Source organism: Cuculus canorus, chromosome 1 (genome assembly GCF_017976375.1).
Source record: "Cuculus canorus isolate bCucCan1 chromosome 1, bCucCan1.pri, whole genome shotgun sequence".
Classification (NCBI taxonomy): domain Eukaryota; kingdom Metazoa; phylum Chordata; class Aves; order Cuculiformes; family Cuculidae; genus Cuculus; species Cuculus canorus.
In genome coordinates this window covers 159,633,532-159,647,188 of record NC_071401.1, presented here as the reverse complement: position 1 = coordinate 159,647,188, position 13,657 = coordinate 159,633,532, and positions in this window count along the sequence as shown.

Genomic DNA, 13,657 nt, shown 5'->3' with positions numbered 1-13,657 from the left:
TTCTTCAGCCCAAAATGTGTCAGTCAATACATCTCAAGCTTTTATTCAGTCCAAGACAGCCCTCTGAGATCAGTTGTCCTGACTGCTGGCACACCTGCCCCAGGCTGGAGATGCTGGAAGCTGTGTGGTCCCTCAGCTGGAGCCAGTCTGCTGGTAGATCCCCCCAGAGTCCCGTTTGGTGGCAGGAGCCAGCAGCTGTTCAGGGAAATTGGCATCACCGCTCATTTGTGCTGGAGGTGGCAGTAAAAGTGACAAGAACATCAGTCTCACTGAGCTGAAATGCCCTGTCCTGGGATTTTGTCATTTGGCACAAATTTCAGAATCAGAAAAATGCTTCTACCCCAAATAACATTGAGATCATCAGACAGGGAGGGAAGGGAGGTTATTTTTGTATTGTGGAAGCTTCTCTTGTAGGCTAGCTCTTCCTGAGGGTGACAAATAACTCCACGGTACCTGTGATTCAACACACCCTTTACCTGGCCCTAAAACTGCCACACTATCTTTCAGTTCCACCTTGCTCCCCTCCTCCAAGGACCCAATAGTTTTCCAGTATGTCATAAAATCAGTCTTAGCTGAATTAGTTTGGACACAATGCATTTCAAATAAACAAGTCTTCCAATAATGTGTTTCAAACTCTTCTGACTGAATACAGCAGTGAGTAAAAATGGCTGGGAGGCATGACAGAGATCTACTTGGGGGATTTCTCCTGCAAAGGAAATAAATACAAGGTTGTTAGGTACTTTTGCACTGCATAATCAGTTTGTACTGTTAGTATCCCCAGACAATGGTATATGTATAGAGGGTGTTGCAGTTGGGATCATTACTACTGACTGGCAACAGCTACAGCAGCATCTTTCTGACACCAGTTTCCTGCAAGAGACCCAGAGGAAAGAACAGCAGTAGATTATAAAACTGCTGTGAGCATAAAGTTACTTTCCTCTCCCCAGAGTCTGACCTCCTCAAGCAAAAGCTCCCTCTCCAGGCCCTGAAGGCACAATTAATAAACTTCAAGTCTCTGTTCTGCTAGTGAGAGTGCTCTCCTGAAAAAAAGGGGACCTGGATCTTACTTCAACTCTAAGGCGCATGCACAGATTTTACATTAAGCTGTCATTAGTTAAAACATAGAATCAGCTGGTGGGCAGAATGACAAGGTGCTGCCAGCAATGAATCTCCAGCAGTCTCCTCTCTTTCCCAGTCATCTCCCTCCTGCCCTGCAGAGTAAAACAAGTCCCTTGTTATTTCAGTGCCAGTTTTAAGCCTCTTCCTGCCTGCACTCTGTCCTGTACCCTCCCTGGGAAGGTCTCTCGTGCTGTTATACTCACTTGTGCTGGGCTCCTCTAGGGTACTCTCATGAACATGCGCATCCTGAGTCCATAGGAAAAGCATCCATATGCTGTAACTCAGCCCGAGATTTCAAAGAAGTTTCTTTCTTTAACTGGTGTGTATAGAATGGTAAAGAGACTTGGAGATGGGTCCAAGTCTTTCACCAACACACAACAAAACAAAGCCTCCACAAAAATATTCCAGATCTATGATGTCATTTACCTACATTTGAAAACTACTCCCACTTCATGGCATTTGAACCACGTCTGTCTTCATAACAGAGACTTCTCGTCTTCCATATCAATACTTTTAATTCTTTAGTGTTCTGGTGTCAGTAAGGACATTGTTTAAAACTCTTATGAAACACGTCAGTAAAACATATGCTGATTACATAAACTTACATGAATGCAGGAGAGCTAAAAGCTGTGCCATTATGTTAATACTATTGAAAACACATATCTATATGCGTATGTATAGATGTGTGTCTCTGAGTAGCTATATTGATAAATTAAGTGTATGTGTGAAATCCAGCCCACTGCTGTCAGTAGCAAAACTCCCTGTGGGTCCAAAATCATACAGAACTTCATATTATATATATAAAGCAGATTTACAGGTATTCTGCCAGAGATTTTGAAGGCCACCAGGAGGATTCGGCATTCAAATTCTATATGCAACTTCAAAAGTCTTTGCTTTGCTTTGAAAATTTGTGTCTGCGTAGTCAACTGCATTAATTGGTTGCCATATACAGCTGCAGGTTGCTGTCAAATTACTGCTTATTAGCTGCAAGTAATTGCATGTGCAAATTTGTATGAACTTCGTTTAAGGACATGCTTTCCCAAGAAACACACCTGTAGGCGCAAATGTACACATCCTACCCTGACAATTCAGTCCTTATCTTGTACCTGTTATTTAGTGCCTCAAAAAAAAAACAACCCACAAAAACCCTAAACAAACAAGAATTAAAAAGCTTTTCCACAGACTTCCCCTAGAACAATATCTAAAATATACTGTTGTTTTTATCGCTGATGAAATCTTGAGCTAAAACAATCAAATCCCTCAGAACTCCCCAGGCCTGAGTGGATTTAGTTTAATTTGCCACAGCCCTTTTGCGGAGCTGCTGTTCCAGGGAAAGCAGCAGGTCTTGATCTTGGGCTCTAACAGATGGCCCAAACAATATGACATTAATAGCATCTGACATGTGTTGTTTCAATGATCTCTCTAACTCTCGGAGAAGTAGGCAAGCGTTACATACCGTGTGCTGCTTCAGATTGTTATTTTTGGCATGCCTCTGCTGGCATATGTTATGATGAACCGTTCACAACATCTTACATTTCCATCATACAATACAGGGGAAATAAGAGAGTAGGTCCGTAAGCCTATCATTTAACCTTGTTCCTAAGGAAACATTTCCTTTGCATATGGGTCAGCTCCACAGAAACCAAAACGCGCACTGCATTTTGAAGGATTAGCTGTATTGCAGGAAGTGGAGTCTGGGGGATGGTAAAGAGACAAGTTGATGGAAGTATTTATGGCCTGGCTGTGAGTGTTTCACAATGACACATAATCAGAGTTTTATACCATATGAATTAAATGGTGGCAATCTACAATCTGAATGGCACCTTGTGATTACAGAGCTATGAGAAGAGAAATCCAAAGGGACTGAGTGCCCCATTGAGGTGGAGTTTTCCTGCTAATTGCAGGGCTAATCAACACATCCCCTTTTAATCCCAGATGATTTTCTTAAGGAACTTGTGATTTTACTCATTACAAATTTCACGTTTAAGAAAACAGGATTTCAGGCAGTGAAATGCTTTCAACTGCAAGCAGGAATATCTGGCTAAAGCAGAAACACCAATGATTTTCATTGAGTGCAAGTCATTGAAATGTCTTAGCACCATAAACTACTCTTGATTGCTTTTTTCACAAATGAGCTGCTGGCAAATAGAGGACAGACAGCAACAAGAGAAATCCATCTCAGCTGCTTTCCTTCTCAATTTACAGTTACACCCCCTACCATTTTTCCTCTTAAAAGCTTATCTAGATCCTCATAAAATTATTCATTTATATTGCTCTATGCGTTGTTTATTTAGTCAATGAAGGACAGGCTCTGGCAGCCCTTCTTCCTTTGGCCCTCCAGGCCCTTACCTCCGCTTGAATTCAGCCACTGCTGTCTTTTGCTCAGGCTCGCTCAGCCCAATATCCCCTTGATAGTCCTGTGCCTTTTTAACCACCGCTTCTCCAAAAATGCAGGGACTCTTTTAAGTGCATGTGAAGAGGCCCTGAAGCAGAGAGGTTTGAAAAAGCTACAGGACAGAGAGGTGAAAAAAATTAATGGGGTTGGTGGTTAGGTTTAAAAGAAGGAAGCCAAGCATTTTGCAACGTAGCCTTAAGGTTTCTTCTATGTGACGAGGAACATTATGTGCATTTGTTACACAGGTACCAGAGCATGAGCACACAAAGCTATAATATTCACACCAGAAGCACCAGAGAGGTTTCAGGAGTCATAGTCCCCGAATGTGGCCATTTCTCTCTCATTCGGGCTGCAGACCATGAAATAAGCTTATAAAAAATGGAAACTAATAATGGAGAGTCCCATCCAAGTGACATGGAGTAGAGCTTTTTATTGCAATGTATTGAAAATTCACTTGGAAAAGATGAGGGAAAAAAGATGGAAAAGCAGGAAAGGGGAGCTCTTCTGCAAAAGCACCTGAGCAAGGAAGAAGCTACTATGAAGGAGACAAGGCCAAATGCAGACCAGTGCTCTTTGGATACAGGGCAGACAGAAGACTTGAACTTCTGTGGAGCCACTGGGGTATCAGTGCCAATGCTGACATCTCCAGTTAACAGCACTCAGTATATTTATACATACTCTTTTGCACTGGTCTCCATGATTGCTCAGATTACTACAACAGAAAGAGTGGGACAAGGCAAAGGGATAAGAAGCAACCAGCCTATTTTGCAGGAGGGACAATCTCAGCTGGCTTTGGGAAAATATTTCCTCCTTTGTCAGCAGCACAACACGTGAAGAGGCTACCCTCTGGGGAGGCTGTAATGGGTGAGACTGCAAGAGCCTCCATGTGCTCTGCAGCCACTTGATGTGTCCAGTCGATTACTCATGTGCAAAGGATGGCTGGTGTCTTCTCTTTCCTTTCTGTATCATCACTCTTCTTTCATGTGCTTTTCCTACCTGCACGTCCCAGCACACCTCTTCCAAACCTGCAGATAGAACACTCAGCAATAAAGCAAATAGCATTGACATTGAATGAAACCAAGGAGTGTGAAGCTGGCACTTTACTGAGATGAATGTGGTGGAAAGGTTCATGCTTTTCTGTTAAGGCTATCTGCAGACTCAGACAGAAAACAGTATGTTAGTTAGACTGTGGGAAGCTCTTCTTGGCAAACAAAATGGTTAGAAATTCACTTGTTTTAACAGGAGCTTAGATTTGGTACTCCACGACACAGTCATGCCAGTCCTATTAACTTATCAAATAGTTGAGTCTTGGACACAACGAAGTTATTTTACATGCAATGACAGAGAAAATCTGTAATTTGTCCTTAGAGAAAATGAAATTTTCCAGACAGCTCCAATCCATGCTCTTGTCTTTATAGTTCAGTACTCATTTAAAAGCAGTTCTAGTCTGAGGATTATCTTTGCAGAAAATAGCATAGTCAGACTTCATATTTACTACTTTTCCAGAGACTCACAGTTCAACTCACCTTGTTAAGTTAAAAAGGAACATAATTTCTTTTTCTCAGACCACTGTTTGAAAAAGCTACAGGATGGAGAGGTGAAAAAATTCATGGGGTTGGTGGTTAGGTTTAAAAGAAGGAAGCCAAGCATTTTGCAACATAGCCTTATGGTTTCTTCTATGTGAAGAGGAACATTATGTGCATTTGTTACAAAGGTACCAGAGCATGCAGAGAGGTTTCAGGAGTCATAGTCCCCGAATGTCATAGACCACTGAGAAAAAGTCCTCCAGATTCAGCCTGGAACCTAAAATTCAAAAAAAAAAAAGAGCTATTGCAGCTTTGGTTTTCCACTATCACAGGAATCATCAGTAATAAGGATTGAAAATGTAGTCAGTATTTTTAACCATCTTAGTCATTGCTGTGGTGTCCCCAGGGTATGAGGAAAGACTAAAACCAGCATGTAGGTCCTTTCTGTATGGTTACAAGGGCGCACATGTAGTCTCACTGGTGCTGTGCCTGCCGGCTGCTGCTCGCCTGTTAGTACACGTGGTGCCTGGTGCAGGTAGTGCTGTGAAGCTTGCTCTATCAACAGCCACACTCTTTTTCCCCAACCCTAAAAATAAAGGGTTACTCCTTCCTCCTTCATTCCTGTCTGCTCACAAGGCAGGCTCATGCAGCTGCCAAACTGCCAGTATCCCCTTGAGATTCACCTTTTTTTTTGGAGTAAGATAGTTTTCATGCTAATTCAAATTCCCACAGTACCTCTGGGAGGAGTACTCACTCTAAACTAAGGAAAAGAGGTAAAACCCAAGTAAATATGTCCTAACACCAGGTTTCATCTTGTCCCCCTCTCCTTCTTGATGCACAGGGGCAAAGCTCTTGGCAGAGATGGACCATGCATCAGTGCCTGGGACGTCCAACCTAGATAAGATGTGCTGGGTTCTTTTCTTTCAGATAGGAGACCTCTTATGCCTTTGGTCAGTTCTGCTTCCAGCTGGCTACTGTATTTTGGAGGAGGAAGAAGGGGAATTTCCCTGCCTGATTTTAAAAGGGAAACATGACACACTCCTAATTTTGTGAAATTAGTCCTCCTCGTTCCAATCAACTTGTTCGTGACTTTTGGGAGACATTCTCAGGGAAATGCCTGATCGGAAATTACACTTGGACTTTGGCACTGGGAAATGCCAGAGGCAAGCCTTGTGGCATTTGAGAAATTCAAATACCTCTAGGGTGCAAGTGAAAAAGAAACAGGTATTTTCCATGCTTTTTTACTTAGGTGTCTACCCCTTACCTAAACTACACTTTCAGACCCTCTATTTTGGCATTAATGCCTAAATTCAGGAAAAGGCCTGTTGAAGACACAGACATTCTACTACCATCTGGCTATCACTTTAATTAACTCCTACATTAGCAGAAAATTGACAGCCTGATGTCAATGCTGGTGACATTAAGGTTGACGGTAAGTGCCTCTCCATTCCATAACGAGACTGACACTTTATTCAATGCCTCCTGAAAGCCCAAGAATGGGCAAGATTAAGCTGGTGGAAGATGAAAATGTTACTGGGAGAAGCAATCAAGGAATATTATAAACCTTTGGACAGAAGGAGCATTACTTTGGTTTGAAACTGAAAGGCCTGGTTAGATGCCCTGCCAGCTCCTGACAATCATGTAGCTGCATTAGCTGGCATGGGGTATCTCAACTCCAGCTGTTCAGGAGCTTGCAAAACTACTGTCCATTACATTTATTATGTCTTGATTACTCTATTTACAACACGCTCTCCCCAGGGAGTCCCCTAGAGCCCCCTTGGACAAGCTGCTGCGGAATCACTGAATGCAGCAGTTGAACTGTGGAGGCTCCTACTATAAGCACAAGCCTTGGGCATTGAAGAATTTGCACTGGCAAGCTGTAAGTTTTCACCTATAATTACCAAAATGGCTTGGGATCTGCCTGTCTGTGAGACACTTGTCTCCCCAAGTGATCAGACAGTCACAGTGGCACTCAGTGGGTGTGCTCAAGCTGTCGCTGTGCCTATTTAAGAAAGAGCAGGACCTGCTTCCAATGATTTTGCTGAAGAGGGCTTCAAGCTTTGAGGTATTTTCCATTAGCTTGAACAGAAAGATAAAATTTCCAAGAATCTCTTTACTTTCACAATACCCCATAAATTCTGATAAAGCATTTGCAGTGATGATAGCAGTGGTAAAGACGGGACGTGCAATCAGTATTTGTGAGTTGCACAGATTGTTGTTTATCTACATTTCATTACTCAGGATTTAGTCTATAAATAAAAATGACATCTCTGGATTATGCATCCAAATCGACAGATATGACTGTATCTTTTTTGGAGAACTGTAAGGGGAGTAGGTGAGGAAAGGAACACAGGTCACTAATAGAAATAAATCAAGTTAACAGTAAGATTTGCACTGGCAAAGAGATTTTACATTTCAGGGTGGGACATGAGAGTCCTCTACATTTTCATTAACAAAAGGTCACACGATCTGCTACTTCCAAACAATTAGCCTGCACTGCTTATATCAAACGCCCAAACTACCACCACTGTAAGAACAAAAAATGTAGCTTGATCTTAAACTGGTTCATTATTTTTCTTTCATAAAGCACCACACATCTTAGCCTGATACTCATTTTGCTTACAACTTTGTACCTGATTTACATTCGTGTGCCAATATACCTGCTATCAAATTTGCTCACACCATCTCCTTGTAGACCCTAAGAGCTGAGCATAGAAAGTTAATGTTGGTATTTTAATGCCTTGAGAGGGAGAATTAAAAGCTGTTCTCCTGGCATCAATATAACTCTAGGTCTTTTGAATATAAAGTGTATAGCAAGGTGTGAATCTTTTGATCCTTATCAGATGGGTGAAAAATGCCCACTGTACAGAGATTGAGATTAGCATGAATTTACATAAAGCAATATGGACCTACGTGGAAGAGTGGGTTGTATGAGGGAATACAAGTAAACACACACACACACACACACACTGTCCATGGGCAATCACTGTTCACTAGGAATGGTCACATTTGTTCCATGTGATGTGTGAACAGCAGATTAATTGACTGTGTTTTGACACTAATTTTGGAACAGATCCTTGAAATTGGCTGAAGTCTAGGTAATGGGGCCCAAGAAGCTGAGGAAATGAATTTATTGACTCCAGATAATAGTGTTCTCAATTTGCACTCCATTCATAAAGCCATATCTTTGGTGTATGTCCCACTTCATCACCTCCAGAATTTCAGGAGAATGAGGTCGTAGCTGGGCTTTCTGGAAGTTCCTCTAACCCCAGAGATTTCCAGCACCCTCAGAGCAGGGCAAAGTGACCTGGCCTTTGGACTGTAGACTTTGACACCCAAAGCTGTAAGAAAATTCCTCTGATCTTAGTCCACAGTAGGAGGATCTTCACAGGATTTCTTTGAGGAGCTGTAGGGGGTGTTAGACTCATAAGTCAAAGCTGCAGGTAACATTGAGGAATAAGCCCGCATCAGGCTTACAAACCAAATGAGCTACAAGTTGCTGTCTTCTTTTGCAAAATTGCATTCCTCCATGCAATTTACTTCACACGCTTTAGTTTGCTTTAGCCCATTTATGGGAGATCAGAAGAGATCTTAGTCTGTGAGGAGCAGAGTTTACTGGTTAATAATCAGTGATTAACGTCTCAAGCAAACGCATGAAAGATAGTCATAGAAGAAAACACTAAGCAGGCAGCATTGTGGTTCCTACTACAAAAATGAGATGCAATCCTCAACATTGTCCATATTTAGCTTAGAAAGAGATGTTGGAACATCTGATGGCACCCTTAATACAAATGTATCAGCAGTATCTCTGAAATGTCCTGGTCACAGCGTGTCACCACAGTAGAGGCTGGCAGGGACGCCTGGAGACTGTCAAGTCTGAGTCCCAGCACAGAGCAGGATCAGCCAGAGCAAGTTTCTCAAGGCTGGGTCCCACCAGGTTTTGAGTGCCTCTAATGACGCAGACTCCACAATGTCTCAGAAAAAACTGTGCAAGTGTTTGACTACTCACATAGTAAAAATGTTGCTCTGCTCTTCAAGATCCATTTCCTGTACAGCAGCTTGTGCCCATTGCCATCACTGGGCATCTCTGAAAGGTATCTTCTCTTTCTCTTATCCTTATCTCCCTGCAGGCATGGATCGAGATTTCCCCCAGAGCCTTCTCTTGAGCTTTCCCTGCCTCTCAGCCACAATTGAGGGCTTCAATCCAATCCATCATTGTGTACTGATCCCATAGCAATGTTACCACTCTGAAAAAGCACAAAATTATTTGGCAATGACAGTGTCTCTGTTTCTGTTACGGTCTCCCTTTGTCCTGCTTTGCTCCACCACATGCAGTACTGGCCAGTCTGGCTCTGCCTCTGCCCTGTGTGGGGTCACCCTGCTCCCCGAGATTGTCTTCCTTCCTCCTCCTCCCTCCAGGATCATGTGGCTGCTAGCCAGCAAAGCTAGACTGTCACCTTGACAAGGTCAGCGAGTGCTTGCAGATACCTTGAGCCAGAGTACAAGGGCATCCACATACATAGGAGGAGAGAGGAAGTCTTAGTGCCACTCCGTGCTCTATCACCTACCATGGGTGTAAAATCCAGGCTCTCCTTCCCCTTCCTGCCTGACCAGACCAGACCAGACCAGACAGGGAGCAGTAACTAAAATTCCACCCACCTTCTCACAGGTATGGCTGTATTTGTTGTTTCATGATAACAAAATACAGTCCATAAACCTGCCCCGTCATGCTCCTGCACACACTTCAGCCCTGAGGTATCACTCGGGCACATATTTTCCTGGCCTTGCCCCGAGTTGCCACCTGCACACAGACCGAGTACATTAACCTCTCATTGTCATTAGCGGATCCCTCAGGCTAATTAACCCGTTTAACACAGCAGCTATAATTTTTCAGTGTTATATAAGCAGCTATATTTTTTTTCAGTGTTATATAAACAATGCCTACCTCCTTTTCTATTGAAGTTCCTATCCAGCCCCTCATCACCATAATTTCTGGTGTGTAATTATAACATTATTAATGGTTATCCATCCTCTGTGAAGTAAAGTAATCTTGACTACACCAGTTAATCAATACTTGGACAAGTGAACTGAGCTTTTCCCTGGGCTAGAACAAGTAGCTGTAATTATGAGATGTGATCAGCTGGTGAAGTGCGCTTACTAACACATGCATCTGGCAGAGAAGTGAAGTTTTAAATATCTGTCGAAAGACTCTGGTTTCACAGAGACAGTATTTCTTTAAGACTAGTTAAGCAGTTGTCAGCAACCATTAGCTTTACCTTATCAGTTATCATCCTTCTGAGGAATGACAAGCAAAAATCTAGTGGACTGACTGTTGAGATCCCTCGCTGGCACCTTGTCCATCTGTCTGTGCAAGCACTGAGCAGAAGGCATTGCATTCACAGCGAGGTCACAGGGTATCAAAGGGAAAAGCATCAGAAGGCAGCGTGGATACAGACCAAAGAAAACAATAATTTACTACAAGTTTGAACACTTTGAGGCATCTGGTAGTCAATATGGGTTAGTTACATTATGTTTGCTCTGTTTTCTGCATGAGAACCACACGTGAAACTTCACAGAACCCTGGGCAGCAATTACACCATAGGAGACCATGGAAAAATCTGCCTAGAAAATAACCTGGCCTCTTTTTAATTTACATATACATATTAGCCATATGTATACTGAACAACTGTATTGCTTAACTGAGGAGCCACACACAAGACCAGTTAGGGCAAATGGTAATATAAACACAGAAGGGAAGGAGGGCAATAAAATAGGAGTTTGCTTGTTTGCTTTAGTCTTCTAGAAGGTTTAGAACAGGTTAGTTTTTGTTTACATACCCCAGTGGTGGGAAATATCCAACAGTGAAGGATGTGTGCAGGCTGAATGCACTTAGGCAAATGTGTGAAAGTAGATGCACTGTCTGTCATCTTACTACAAAACGTTTTTCAGGAATCTGCAAGGAATAAAGGTCCTTCCTGCAGTAGCAAAGATGAAACCATCTTCCTAAAGAGAAATACGAGTCACCTTTCAGCATGCTGTAGCACTCCAGACAGCTGAAAATAAGGTCACAAGATGGAATCACAGGGAACAAATGCTGTCTACAGCAACTTCTGGAGTGAGAATCCCAGGGAGGCTGGAAACAGAGCGGTCACTCTTGAATGTGGTGGTGCTGGAAATAGAAGGTTTCTGTTTGTAGCACTTGCTTACCAACAGAGGAAAAACATTCTTTTTCCCCAGTTTGTGGTTTCTTTCCCTTATGTTATGCCCAGTACAAATCAGAACCTCAGGAATTTAAGGGAATCCAGAGAAACCTGCTGTATTAGTCACAGCAATGGCTTTGTGTAAATTCTACCCAGACTTACTTTAAGACAGCCCTGAGGCCACCACGATCTGGACTTCTTAGCTCAAACAATTACTTAACTGTCAATGATCATCATAGCATAGTAACTCTTCAGGCAGACTCCTTCTGCTCCACCAGATATATGAGCTATTCCAGCTAAACAAAATGGCAGATTTCACTTAAATTCAAGCCATTGTCAAGGTTCACCTGGAACTTGCTAAGGTCAGAAAGATGCAGTGTGAGAGCAATCCAGCCGAACAGAGACACCTAGTAATGCTGTGTATGCAGTAGCTACCCGGGGCTAACTTTACAGAGAAAAGCATCGACAGGTTACATTTCATTTCATTCTGAAGTAAACACTTCATAGGAAAAATATGCCTCTGTTGCCCCATATTTGCTCCTGCAATCCAAAGTGAATGCTGCTTTTCTCCATTTTACAGGTAGTGGATTAATTGTACCACCATAAATCCTAGCAATGAAGCCAGTACTGCTGCCTTGCCCAGCAAACACAAGCCCAGTGTACTGCTTCCAGAAAGGGCAGCAGTAAAATCACCCACAGGCTCAGCAGTTAACCAGGCGTCTCTAACCCAGTGCCACTGAAGAAGGTAGCAGTGAATCTGAGGATTCTCCTCTTGTGCATGGACAGAAGTACTGACAGCTTAGCATTCATAAGAAAATAACAAAACCAGCATTTTTTTTCCTTAATGCACTAAGATTAGGTAACTCCAACTCTTCTGTTATTGATTACCAAAGTCATATAGGCTGTTTTTGTCTAACCTTCTGACCCATTTCCACTGTATCTGTAAGAAAAAAAGGCAGATACTTTCTCTCTGCTATGTAGGATTCCCCTTTGAGTCTCCAGAAACAATGTGCAAAACAAATGCTGCAAAATTCATGCTCATCTTTTGCTCTGAAGCCACTCAGGGGTGCCATTCACAACAAGGCAGGTCCCCTCTGCTGTCCACCCTACCTCCTCAACACGATCCTAGATTTCAGCACTCACATTGACTGCTTTGCCACCATCAATTTAAGCAGCTCTTAGACTAGAAGCATTTTCAGCATCAACTTTATACTCATTGTTTGTGGCAAGCATAAAGGATAGACTCAGATTCTCCCACACATTGACAGTCTCATAACCATCTAGCAGAAAGGGGCTACAACAAGTAAATGCTGCTACTGACTTCTATTTTATTTTATTTTATTTTATTTTGCATTCTGTATATGTAACTTGAAATAAGACTCATAAATCCTCAACTGTGCAGGCTTTTACCGGTATTAATAGTTTTCACAGCCATGGCCTTCTTCCACTCAACCCCTTGACTTTCATTGGATTTTTAAAGCTCTACTGGGTTTATACTTTGAGACAGGACTTGCCCTTTTACAGTACAGTTGTCCAGAATCTCCTTCCAAGTAGCCCTGATAAGCACTAATGTATAGTCAATATTAACAAGCGACTAATTGCACTCTTCTGGAAGGCCGTTCCTAAATTTTCCCTCATGCAAACACTCTCATCCCACAAGTAAGAAATGTATACTGTCAGGGCCAGCTCACAAACATTTCCAGATTAAAAGCTGAAATTCCTTATAGTCCAAGTGATTTCTGTTCTCAATAAAACTGGAGTTAGAGGCAGAAAAATGTCATCCTGTCTTGTAAAGCAGCTTAGTGCATTTACCAAATGCCTCTGGGAGAAGCATCCCGTTTTCGCCAGGGCTTTATGTGGCCAAGTCAGCTCTAACAGTTCTGGCTACTCTACTGTTGACAATTTGACAAGTGGACTCAAACGGGAAATGTTTTGTGATTTCCTTTCACAAACCTGGATAGGGAAAACATTAAACAGAAATTGAAAACCAAGTTCCATTGGCATTTTTCTTTTGGATCTATTTTTGAAGGGAATCTAACTTCATTTTTATAGGGGTGCTCCAATAGCCCGCTGGAAAGATAACACTTTCTTCATTTCCCTTCCCTCCAGCCTTAAACAACCAGGATTTATACAGTTACTTTTATTCTTTTCAGCTACTAGAGCTTTGTCTGTTTATTAAATCTAAGAGGTAGACAGATAATAGTACTATTTCACTAGTAAACAGGGAGCTGAATATGAAACTGAGCTCAGAACTGGAAACACTGCCAGAGTGTTGGTGAATCATTGCATGAAACAAATTGTTCACTTTCTATTCAGTCCATTAGCTACAAGGGTGGAAAGAATTGCTCTCACAGCGCATAATGCTGCAATTTCCTATATTCACTTAGAACTTCCCCTTTCCCTTCTGCAAATCAGAG